The sequence below is a fragment of the Vollenhovia emeryi genome, unplaced genomic scaffold (genome assembly GCF_000949405.1).
Source record: "Vollenhovia emeryi isolate VEMERY1.0 unplaced genomic scaffold, V.emery_V1.0 DF939145.1, whole genome shotgun sequence".
Lineage (NCBI taxonomy): Eukaryota > Metazoa > Arthropoda > Insecta > Hymenoptera > Formicidae > Vollenhovia > Vollenhovia emeryi.
Genome location: NW_011967221.1, coordinates 2,481,869 through 2,494,379, shown reverse-complemented (window position 1 = coordinate 2,494,379; position 12,511 = coordinate 2,481,869). Strand labels below are relative to the sequence as shown.

The following is a 12,511-nucleotide window of genomic DNA, read 5'->3' as shown; positions in this document are numbered from 1 at the left end:
CTACCTTGCACTCTTGCAACGACGTCCATATCAAGCGATATCAAATGTGCACAACTGTTTCCATCGTGTTATTACTTTTACGTCGAAGCGCAATAATCGTTGCAATTGTACGTAATCATCTGCGCATTTGACGTGAAATTATTCCGTCGCTATCGCCTGTGCAATATGTAGACTTACGAAAATAAGTTGATACAAATATTTGCTGAAATAATCGTTGCTTGAACTTGGCTGCGGGCGATCGATACTGCTCCATAAAACATTTCGCGTCCGCCGCACGTTTCGCGGTGTATCGCTGATTGCGCTATTTCGCATTACAAATTTGGAGATAATAATGCCGCGCCACAGATTTCACCACGAGGATCCCCCAGCGGCGAGGCTCGTCGATGGCTCGAGGTCTCGCCCGCGCGGCGCATCGACGCGCGTCGCGGAGAATCGATCTCGCCACGCTGCACTTAAAAAATTCGCGGAATCGCACGCGACTCGCGCGCGACTATTATAACTTGCTCTTATTGTTACACAGGAAGAGATTTGCGGCTTTTCCCGCGAAAACCGCTGGCCTCGCTCGCTCGCCGCGCGTAACGTCGTCTTGCAGCCGGCCGATAAGATTTTTCGATCCGCGGCCACTTGAAAAATGGCAAACATTCAAACCCGCACCATCTCGCGTGCTAAAGGCGTTTATGCGTGTTGGCCTCGTAACTGCTATCGCGGCCTACGCCTAATTATACAGGTGGTTCCCCAGCCGCGTTTCTTACTTTCTTATACGGCACCGTTGCGAGGGTCAATTTAATCTCTGCGCGAGCGCCGAGCTTTCCGTCAGGAATAAATTTGCTATTACCGCGAAATAACGTTGACATCGTTGCGGGATACCTTCGTTTTTCCTCGCTTTCTCTAACGAGTAAGAGAGAAGGCCATTTCTCATCGCTCTACTCGCGCGTCGTGTATTCCAGTACGGTACGAAAAAAATTTTGCCCCCGCCTTGAAAATTCAACGACGACAGATACCCTTTGAAATAAACTTGCTCTGATAATATGATAAAGTGCCGTCGTTCAACATTCTCCCGGGAAGTTGTACTATAAAGAACACGGCGAAAGTCCCGGTACAATAGGGAAGAGAACAATTCCCCTGCAAAAAAACAAGTAAGTCGAGGTAATTTATCGTACATCGAATGCGAAAACGATATTATTATCTGTGACGGGCTTACAATGCCTTATTGCTTTTCCGGTAGTTTTATCCGATAGTTGATAGATAGCGAATGGATCAAGCGGAGGAAGTGTCACGTGAGCGCGGTGTCAAGTGCTAGTCAATGTAAAGATGTACTTCATGCGAAGCCTGACACTGCCACACAATCTGAAACGGTCTTACGATCCAACTTGCATAATAATTCCTGCTGCGAATATATCGTCGACCGTTTTACACGTCCCTTTACAAAATCGTCTGATAAATGGAAAAAGTCTTGATAGAAACGGTCTTTTACATCCCTATTCCCTTTTGCTCTCTCGGCAGCGTCGGGCACTTTGAAACACTCACTCCGAGAAAGGCGGCTTGCGCTCTTTGCGATTCTTTGATACATTCTGTCGCTCGTATTTGATGTAAAATGCGTTAGGTCTCTCTAAATACAAAAAAAAAGAATACGGCTTTTTCACGTAGCACAAACACAATTTCATGCGTTGGTATTAGTAAAATGGAGAAATTACCGCACGAAGAAGATCAATGAGACAAAGAATTGATTATCTTCGATATTACAGTCAATGATATTTGTGCATTGAGTAAACTTAGTAACGCGATGAGTAAAAATAAGAGTCTCGCCGCAAAAATCATCCGTAAATCCGAGCGGTAGAGATGCAATTTTGCACGATTGTGCTCTTTTTGTATCTACAGAAATTGCATTACGTCATACGAAATCGGACAAGTTTAAGATAAAAGTGCTAAGCCAACGAGTGGGAAGGTTGCGTAGAGGGGAAGAAGTAATAAAGCGACAACGTGTAAATTGGTCGCGGATTAAAAGCGCAAACTCCAAAGAACATAACCGGCAAAAACGTTGCGTTTTGCGGAATAATTTACGGTTACGAATGCAGCGAGGTGGCCGGAAAATATTACCGTCAGCAAGAATTCTCATACGGCTACCGCGGCCGTGAAGTTTTGTCTCCGGGTGTTATTTATACGGGTAATTTTCTTCATGGCTTACGGCCAACTTAATTCATTCATTATCCGGGCGGACGATAAAGACAATTTCGTTGAGATGATACATCATTCTTATTAGCGGCGCCATTCCCATTGTTGACTTTCGTTGGCTACCAAGTTTATCAAAATTTCTGTTTTGTCTCACAATATTATTTATCAACCTTTCCGCCAGCATTTTAGCATACCCCGGGGAAATGTGTTGGCGTACATAAACATTTCATTTTCATTCGATTAATCTTATCACCCGTGAGTACCTGACGGTAAACAATATTGAGCAATTTTCGCCTAACGTCGCGACCCAAAAAATATAGAACACAGCGATGTATTTTATTAATCTGATCTTACGACCCCGTTTGTCGACGGGATCAATTTAATTTTGTTCTCTTGTTTCTTGCGAATGCTTCTTACCGCAATGAGTTCATAGAAAAGGGACGCGCAAGTGTCGCGAGAAAATTGCGGCCAACATTTTTAAATTAAACAAGTCAATATCCACGGTGCAAATTACGGCGCGCATCAAACACGAGGTAATGAAAGGAAATCAGAACGCGGTCGTTTCCCCCCGATTTCAAAAATGAATACCTCTTCGCAATCGCGTCCTCCCGTGACGAGAATCAATTTCCGCCGTGCCCGCGCTCCCATCGCCTAATTAAAGCGAGTTCGCGTTACGCGGGTTTTATTTGCGATGTAATTTTCAACGACCAGCGCGACCAAGCGGTATTAAGTCAATTCTCGCCGGGAGGAAGCTTTTCACGACGTGCGATCGTTTCGAAGGACGCGACGTAGGCGGGCACTGACTGGCTTGGCCAGTGCAACGAGGCCACCTTATGTCAGCCACCCTTGGTGCGATGGGGTAGTCAAACAACCCCCTCGCAGTTTACAGCCGTAATTAACTTCCCAGGTTATTAGCCCTCGTTCGTGGCGGGCTACTTCCCCCCCCCCCCTCCCCCCTCTCTTTCCAGTAGTCTCGACAGCTTTCCTCGCAACTCGCTGAATCCAATGGGCTCCGTCCGGCTGTGTCGGCAAGTTTATCACGGCAAACTTCTGCGAAGAAATGTTTTTAGGAGTTGCTGAAAGTCCGAGATGCGGGGCGGAAGCCATCATATAATCATACGGCGTCGCACCGTAGAAAAAATGGAGGGGGGGGAGAGGGAACTACATCCGCAGATAACGAATGACTCTCGAAACTTCTCGGATTAGCCAAGATACCGTATATACGATCGCGCGAAGAAGCGAAATCGTGTCGAATAAGCGGGTTTTTTTTTCGAAATTAAAAGTGACATGTATATTGGCCTCGACAACATGTATGTGTACCTAATTTTAGGACTCTATTGAAAGCTATTGACCTGTCCGAGATCACAGTAACTTGTTACCGTTGTAGCAAGTACAGACGGCATCTGTTGCATTTGCAGGCGATCGTCGACAGGTAGCACATTCTTCTAAAATTCATGACATTCCTTCCATTTGCGGCGCGAACTTTCGTATCTAGATTTCGCCGAAGAATACTCCATCGTCTAACTTTGGATAAGCCCGAACTGGAACTACGCGGACGTTTCAGTATAATTTAAGGGAGTTTCCCGGCGTCACTTTCCACATCATTTACCTTTCGAGAAGGAAAACGAGCTTAAGAATGATCTGGTTATTTGGATAAATAACCAAGCTCCGCGTTGCTTGTGATCAGCGCCCGTTTTATTGCGCCTCGCAAGCTCTGCGAGATGATTTAAAATTTCGGCAATGCACGCGGCATTTCATCGATGTAATAAGTGTTACGGTTGCATTACTTAATTAAACAAATGCGCGGCCTTTGAGTGATAACGAGAGCGCGTAGTGAACAACAAAGGTAACATCATTACCTTGTATGAATTGCGAATTGTAATTTCATACTAATTAATCAATGAATAAAACAATATTTCGGGAATTGCGAAATGTATTTTTACTTAACGCGCAATAGTATAATGTTATCATTCATTTTCAAAGTTGCGGCAATGCAATTACAAAAATAGTCATATTCTGAAATGTATTAATACACTTTCACAATGGCAATACGTAAATGGCATTTAATCTAAATAAGTCGTAAATGCAATATGTGTGTGGCAATAATATTCGAAGGCTCGGCCCGTTATTTTCGCACAGTGGGACTTTGAAAGACATAATATGCGTCCTTTTTAGATTTTTTAAATCATCATTTGTGAAACATCAAACAGAAGGAAAGAGTAACTCGGCAAATGCGAATTTAATTTCATAATCTAATGTACATCGGTATTACGGCAGAGATAACATCGAGCGCGAAGGGTTAAAACAGCTACAGAGAGATGAAAAGGGATATTTCTGATTTCCGCTCGTGTCCGCTTCAGCTAAATATGACTTTGTGAACAGCTACATTCTATGTATCTATATATTCTATATATCTACGTACGTATATGTATGTCCTCGCGCTCGCACGCGCACACACAGGGCTCTTGAAAACTTTGCGCGCGGACGATATCTCGTAGAAGCACATCCGCGGACGTAATTCAAAGCCGCGGATCAAGTTTGCAGGAGATCTTTCACTCGTTTGTGCCTCTCCTTCTTTTTTTTTTCTTAATAATTATGCACCTCGTCGACGGAGGGCGTAGACCGGTCGTCGCCTCTTTCCGGCCAAGACGGTTCCCCCTCAGTCGACGTCGCCAACTCCTTTCGAAAACTTTGTCGAGTCCCGATGTAAACGACTCCGAGGTACTGTCTCGGCACCTCATTACACGACCAGCGCACGCAGCGTCCCGTAGTCTTGTAAAGGGAAAAGCCGGAAACTCCCGCGAGAAAGAGGCGAGACGGTATTAGGCCGCGGAAAGGCTTTGAGTCTCGTCGTCTAGCAACACTGGCGAGCGAACGGGAAATGATTTTGCGGAATTAAGTAGTTCGGTGTCTCAAATTGTCTTCGGATTGTCTTGTCAACTTCAACAATGACACTCGTCGTGCGTAAAATAGCAGAATTCGAGAAGAAAAATGAAAGGCAGGACTATGCGAGTCACCTTTAAGTAAAGGAAAAAAAATTGTCTTTATAGAAATTACAGATTTAGAATTGCAGATGTAAACTAGATAATTGTAGACGTAACAAATATTGTAGAAATAGTCATAAAGTTTGACACAATTCATCTTTTAAAATTTTCAAATAGTTCTCTTCACGATGAATTGAGATTTTCACATCTGTTTTCTTCGTCGCCGAAAGCACCTGTTTTGTAAACTAGACTAGTAAAATTCCGCTTAACAATGAGTTTACTTCGTAACTGCGAATACTTAATCATCACTTGGTCGTAAATGAGTATTTGTGACTCTGCAAAATTTCGGCGAGATTAATGCCGGGAGTTGGAGGCGCCGGCGCGCTTTATCAAATGATCCGATTAATTTATAAGAGAAATTCCGTCAAAAACGCAAGCGCCCTGCAGATCCGATGTAAGTTATTGATCGCACCCGGAGAGTACCCGCGATACTTTGACCCTCATCAGCGGTACGCGCTTTAGCTTGTCGCGTGCCTTACGGTCCCGGTGATTACGAAGGGGTAACGACAGCGCGTTTTGTGCGAGGAGGACCATTTCGCGGCAGGATTTCTCATGTCCGATAAGGGCGAATGGAAATAACCGATAGCACCCGTATATATATGCGCGCGCGCGTACACAAACACACCCACACACGGAATACAAAATCGGTGCGCGGTGAATGGCCGCGGTATTTATCCCCGGGAGCAGGTGAAGGCGCTTTTCATCCGCGCTGATCCTACGATCGCACGAAGAAGTCTCAAGCCCGTGGATAAGATCGCGGGGACTTCTACGAGCTTCCCGTGAATCGAGTCACCGCCGAGGGACGAAGTCGACGAAGAATCGCGCTTTAAGCCGCGCGCGGATCCCTTTTGTGTCGCCGCGTTCGGCTAGCCCGGAAGAGGAACGACGCGATGCCGGAAGGAAGGAGCGTAAGGGTGAGGACGCGCTGATATTTATGAGCCGCCGGCGAAAAATGTTTCACGTATCCCGGGGGATCGGCGGCGGCCCATTCACACCGGCGGTGTCGCGTCGTACCGATTCCGGGCTCGCTTATCCCCTGGCGTCGCGGCGCACGAGAACGCGCGCGGAAAAAAGAAGACGCCACCGGCGATCGCCTTTACCGAGTCGACCTGTCGACGCACACACACACACGTTCGGCAGAAACGAAATGTTATTACATCAATCCGAGCGTTTGATTACGCCGACGCGTTTGCGTTCGCGTACGCCGTGAGGCACGGCCGGGGCGCGTAAACCGCTCTCGACGGGGGCATTCCCTGCGATATTCCGCGCGATATGCAGCTGTATCAACGATAAAATACAGGTCAGACGCGCGCGGAAAGCCAAAGGAAAAATATTTCTCTTGCATTACCGCTGGTTCTTTAAGGCGACGTGCGGCAGTAAAGACAGCTCCGTATCGATACAATTGAAATTTTATCATTTTCCAGAGAGTCTCGCTATGGCTTTATTATATCGTGGATACGCGAGACGTCGCGGATCTTATTGGCCATCGCGCTCGATATTACAACCGGTGCACATTCGTACCGCGGTTCTCTTTTCCTACCTCGCTCCGGCTCTCGCATTAGCTAAGCGTGCTCGCGCGCCCATCGATAAGCCGCTGTTTAGCCAACTTACCGCGTGATAGATGACTGTTTTATTAAAGAAACGGGCGTGTCCGGGCCCGCGAAGGGTCTTTAATTATCCAAGGTGCATAATGTTAAAACACCGCGGCCGGGGCATATCCATGAATGGTATCTATTTCAGAGATAATCACGTCTCACGTCGCACGGGTTTTGCGCCTCGGACTGCGCCCGCCGGCCCTCGCAGCGTGTCCCACAAGCGTGAGCAATTAAAATAATTAGGAGGAATAATCTCGCGCGAGTGAAATAGCGTGTGCCGTACGTCGAGAGCGAGCGAGCGAGCTCGGACAGCCATAATTAAAACGCACGGCAGTGGTAATACACGCCGCCACTCTAATCCTCCGCGGCCGCGTACTTACCCTCCGCGCACGCACTTTCAGAACTCGCGGGGACTCGCGTGAACGACGGCCCTCGCCATCGGGCGCCATTAATCCCCTTTTCGTCCAGCCGGGCGCGAGTTTCCTTGGGCCCTTAATCACGCGCGATTTTTAATTAAAAAGTTATGCCCGAGTAAGCGTTCGGCACGATGAAACCGAGAACGTGTCTCGCAGCCCCGCAAATTGATATAATTTCAATTTTTCGCCGAGAGAGACGCGACGACGGGCGTCCAACCTGGCCGCGATCGAGCGACCTTTGCGTTCACCTTCGCGGCCAGAGCGGGAGGTTCGTATTAATTTATTACATTCGCCGCGGCCTGGTGCCCCGATAAAATCGCGAGCTCGTATAATCCCCGTGATAAACACATTCGCGCCGTGGATCTCGCACCCCACGTCCGACGTAAACGCGCGCGAAAGGAACGCGCGCGGGGACCCGCGCGGCCACGGGCGTATGAATAATCATCGTTCCACCGTTCGCCGATGTGGAAAAATAATTCGTCGGCCGCGAGAGCGAGACGAGTGATAAATCGAATTCGGCGTCGAGCGCACTCGGGCCGCCCGCTCGCTCGTCCGTCGCCGATTGTCCGTCGTCAATCGCGCGAGGGAGGAGGCTCCGTAACGCCGAGCGTCAGAGATATACGACACTTTAAATATACGGCAGTCCGCGCAGCGCTGCTAATCGTAACGAGCGTTGCGCACTGTGCAAATTGGAGGATCCTTAATGGGTGGCGCAATTAGCGATACCGATGGCATGTGACTCACGCACGCACGCACGCACGCACGCACGCACGCACGCACGCACGCACGCCAGGTTTCGTCGAGTTAGTATTTCGCCGGTAGCTACGATGTACTATCGGCTGTACGTGTCGTGGTGCATCGGGCTTACCGAGGCGAAAAAACCCAATGATCGATGTATCGAAAATGTTTGCTCGCAACGGAGAGAGGCGGGCACACCCGGCCTGCGCTCGGCCGAACGGCCGGAACGAACCGATACGCTTAATGTGCCGACAATAACTTGGCCCAATCTGTGTCATCGATCGATGCCTGCCGGTCGGCACGCGTGGTTGCGCCGATAATTACACGGATGCGATTCAAATAACCGAGATGATTGGCGCGAGGAAGGATATGTGCAAGTGCGCCTCGTTACTTGCGCATCGACCGCGCTCGCCAAGTATCGATGTCGGGGGGAAACGAACAGAGGCGTGTGCATACGAACCGGGCCGTTACGCCAATCTCACGTTTAACGATGGAGAATTGTTGCGAGTGACTTGAATAAAAAGTAAATTCTCTTCAAACGTCACGGGACTTTCGTTGTAATTTACAACACGTGTAGAGGTTCGTGTAGCAGAATTAATTACTGGTAATTAATGCGTAAACAAAAATATTGTGTTATATTTTGCTATTTCGTTATGCTATACTGAGTTGGATAATTAAGAAATAAGTAGTATTAGTGATAAAAATAATATTGTACTGAAGAGTTTAGATTGATAATCAAATTCGACTGGTTGTTGTTCCTCCACGAGAATTTGTAATCGAATCAAAACTAGGAAAGCTAATCTACAGATTAGTCCGAATTGAAAATGTGGATACACGTAACCGCAAATGTTATTTTGTTATCAGGCAGCGTTTATCGACAGCAACACCTGTTAGTTATCTAAATCGAATAATTCCCATGTACAGCTATTTAATCCTGTAGTATTAAGTTACTTTATCAAGCATTTATAGGTATTACACATTTATTCGCTGAGACTAAACAATCATGGTTTATTCGAAATCTCGCTGACAATAAGCTTGTGGATATATTGTAAAAATTAAAATCCCGTGGTTTGAAGAATCAAAGCGCGAGAGTAAGATAAATCTACAATCAATATCGTGTGATTTATTACCTTATTCATATAAACGTAATAAGGAAATAAATTTAACAAGAATAGAAAGGAATGTTAAACGGCCCAACTGACAGATCGTATATATTATTTATTTAATAGATTAACATCCAACGTTTCGACCATCCGGATTGTGGTCATTTTCAAGGATAAGCGTATCGAATCGTCAAGACATATCTAACTTAAACATAGAAATCTCTTTTAAGTTGCCAGTAATAGATAACAATAATCAAGCTTTTTTTTAGTCGACATTAACTGGCCAGTGTTTTAACACCGAAAAATTGCGAAAAATATTACCTCAGCCAGGGTTTGAACCTGGACTTCCCTACTGGGCGTCTCACCAATTCGACCACTGAGGCATGTGGTAATATTTGTCGCAATAACAGTACAAAGATGATATATTCGCGTCTATTTTTCGACTTTAAATTAACTTAAAGTCTAACTTAAGTCAAATCATAAAATTGAAACTAACGTTCACCGCTAAGGCGTCGGTCACTGAGATCCCGTGTTACACAGCACGTATGTATGGCACGACGGATAACAGCAGGACATAAGAAAATTAATTTAAATTTGTACAAGGAAATACTTCTTATATTTTATAAACGTTTATTTATTTAAAGATCGCGGTGATCGTTTAACATATGACAGAGAGTACAGTAGACGAGATAATGTATGTGGTCTTAACTTGAATTATAGAATTTAAAAAATTTGGTTTTTCCCCTCAGATTTATCTTCTCTAATTTGCGCCGATATAAATCTGTATTCTCTCCGAATATCTTTCATAACACTGACTTATTTAAAAAGAACAACGATTTATTTCCTGAAAAGTTTTCTCATTCCTGTAATGGATACGCTGTAGCGTCTCGCTCACAGAAGAACGGGCTTTATTAATAAAATACACTTGGCGAAAGACGCTGCCGCGTCTCTTGATTTCAGCGCTTTAGTTATCAATACTATGTTATATAAACAACGTGGCGCAACGCTAACTATGTACCCACTTGCTGCCGAATGGTTCACATTCCATTAATACGCAAGCATTCAGGTGGTTCCAGTACATACACATTATTGCAGAAGCACGTCGGTTCACAGGCACAAAGCATATAGGTACGTCGCGATATTGTCAGACATGCATAAACATGTTGTCGAATTATTGGTTAATTGGACTTTTAAGAGTGGATTAACACTTTACACATTCGGTATCGTACAAATTGGTTAGAATAACAAAGGAGTAAAGGGAAATGCAAATTTAATGAGCTATAAAGTATCGTTCTATTAACTAATCTTCCATTAACGCAGAAGCGGAAATGATAAATGTTACGAGTAGATAAAACCTTTGATATTAAAAATGCAAACTTCCGAATTGCCGCCGCTGATGAAATATTCTAGCATCGGGATAAACATGTCGTGACTGAAATTGATGGCATGTTGAGCAACTGATAACTGGAAGTCGTTGTAATTAACAACCGCGGTGACTTAACCGGATATTACCTCGAGAAAACGGCAAGAAGTTCTCCTAAGGGTTAATCTCTTTAAGATTGATTGGACGGAAAGAATTCCCTTCTGGCAGAATAAGAATAAAACGATCATGAGCATTAGGAGATCATTCAACTTTTAAATTCAACTTATATTGAATTCTACTTATTAAACTTTTGACATTGCGGGGAAAGATGCATTCTTATTTCCGCGCAGTCGGTTGCAAGTATATATTATAATAAATTAAGAATCGCGTGTTTGCAATCGTACGCGGGACAGATATGCATATCGTATCAGACAGAGAATAAATGCATTTTTATAAATATATATAATACGTAATCATAACAACTTTGTTTGCGCAAGACACGTGTAAAATTAAAATTCACATATACGTATTTGAATCGAAAATACAATGAATATTCCGGATTTAAACTTTATTTCGTTTATCAACTGTTTAATTACATAAGTAATGACGTCTGGCTACGAGGAGTTGTAACAGGTAAATCACGATAAAAACAAAATTTATTTTTCCATCCTATCTCACGTTAATTAACGCGCAGTATAGCGGTGGCCTTTCGTCGAAAAGAAAATGTAATTTTAAATGGTTCTTATAGCTGGTAAGATGCACGAGTTAAAATCTGATTACACTTCTTCTGCTTGATGAAACTTAAAGTGGTGGAGCTAAATTACTGCTTAGACGGTGCTTAAAGTATAGCCCATAATCTGATCGACTGTCTCTTTACGCTGAGACTAGCATTTACTAGTAGAGTGGCTTTAATTAGACTTTATGAGACACAATGCACTTTTTTACGTTTCGCGATTTCGTGATAAACAATGAAACGTATTCATTCAACGTTTCGTTCAATAAATGGACGCGTCGTGGAAATATTAAGTATTATTTCTCTATTTAATATCCGTACATTTACTCATACTTTCAATAACTTGCAATTCTCACTTATACCTTAATAGAAGTAACACTGACATTGAAACTTCACTTAAAAGCACCAGGTTCATAAGCGTAACGCATACATAATCGTCTCAGCTATTGATTTATTTGAGAGGCGCACGTACAAAGCGGTATGTATTTTTATACTCCAATTAATTTCCTTTCTTAGACGTTTCCTCGGAACACTTAGATACAATCTAGTACATATTCATCGTGCTTGAAACTTTTCATTTTTACATTAAGGCATTGCGTCTTTACCGACGCCCTAATTCTGTCGCAATACTTGAATATATTCGAAGGTACTTGGTCGCGACAAAAAAAAACGTTACGACCACACGAAGAGCACGAAGCTCACAATGCCGTTGAAATCTGCATATTTGTAGCAGCAGGTACATGAGAATGTCACGTAATCTTTAAGCCGATCTCACCCATAAATAATTTCCGTGCGTGCATGTGACGATACTCGTACGCGTACTTGTGCGATTTTACGAATGGCCTAGTTTTAATTCCAGAGGTTACGGGGCATTTCCTTTTTATTGAGTTTCATTTTGCATACACCAATACAGTGCCCAGCTTGTAATCGGCTATCCTCAATTTATCATTCAATAGACGGGAAGTAACGCGCTAAATTATAAATCAAGGGGGGAAACCGCGGACCAAAACCTTGCACACCAATGCTCACTAATGCCCAGTGGGCATTACTTAATTTTATTATCTTGTTTTATCTTATTTCACCTTTACAATGCTCCAGCAAGGCCTGATGCCCAAACCAAGGGGGAAACCGCTGAGGTCATTGTGGTGTACAGATTTGCGGCATTACTGGGCATTAGTAGGTATTTTTGGGGCATTAGTTTGGGCATTAGGCCTTGCTGGGGCATTATAAAGACATAATAAGATAAAATAAAATAAAACAAGACAAATAAGATGATAAGATAAAGTAATGCCCACTGGGCATTAATGGGCATTGGTGTACAAGATTTCGGTCAGCGGTTTCCCCCCC

At 44.2% G+C, this 12,511-nt stretch overlaps 1 protein-coding gene across 1 annotated transcript in view; it reads left to right on the top strand.

Annotated features, from left to right (window-relative positions):
* Positions 1-12,511, top strand: part of LOC105566380 (slit homolog 3 protein-like) — a 97,478-nt gene that overhangs the window by 51,352 nt on the left and 33,615 nt on the right. The window lies entirely within an intron of this gene.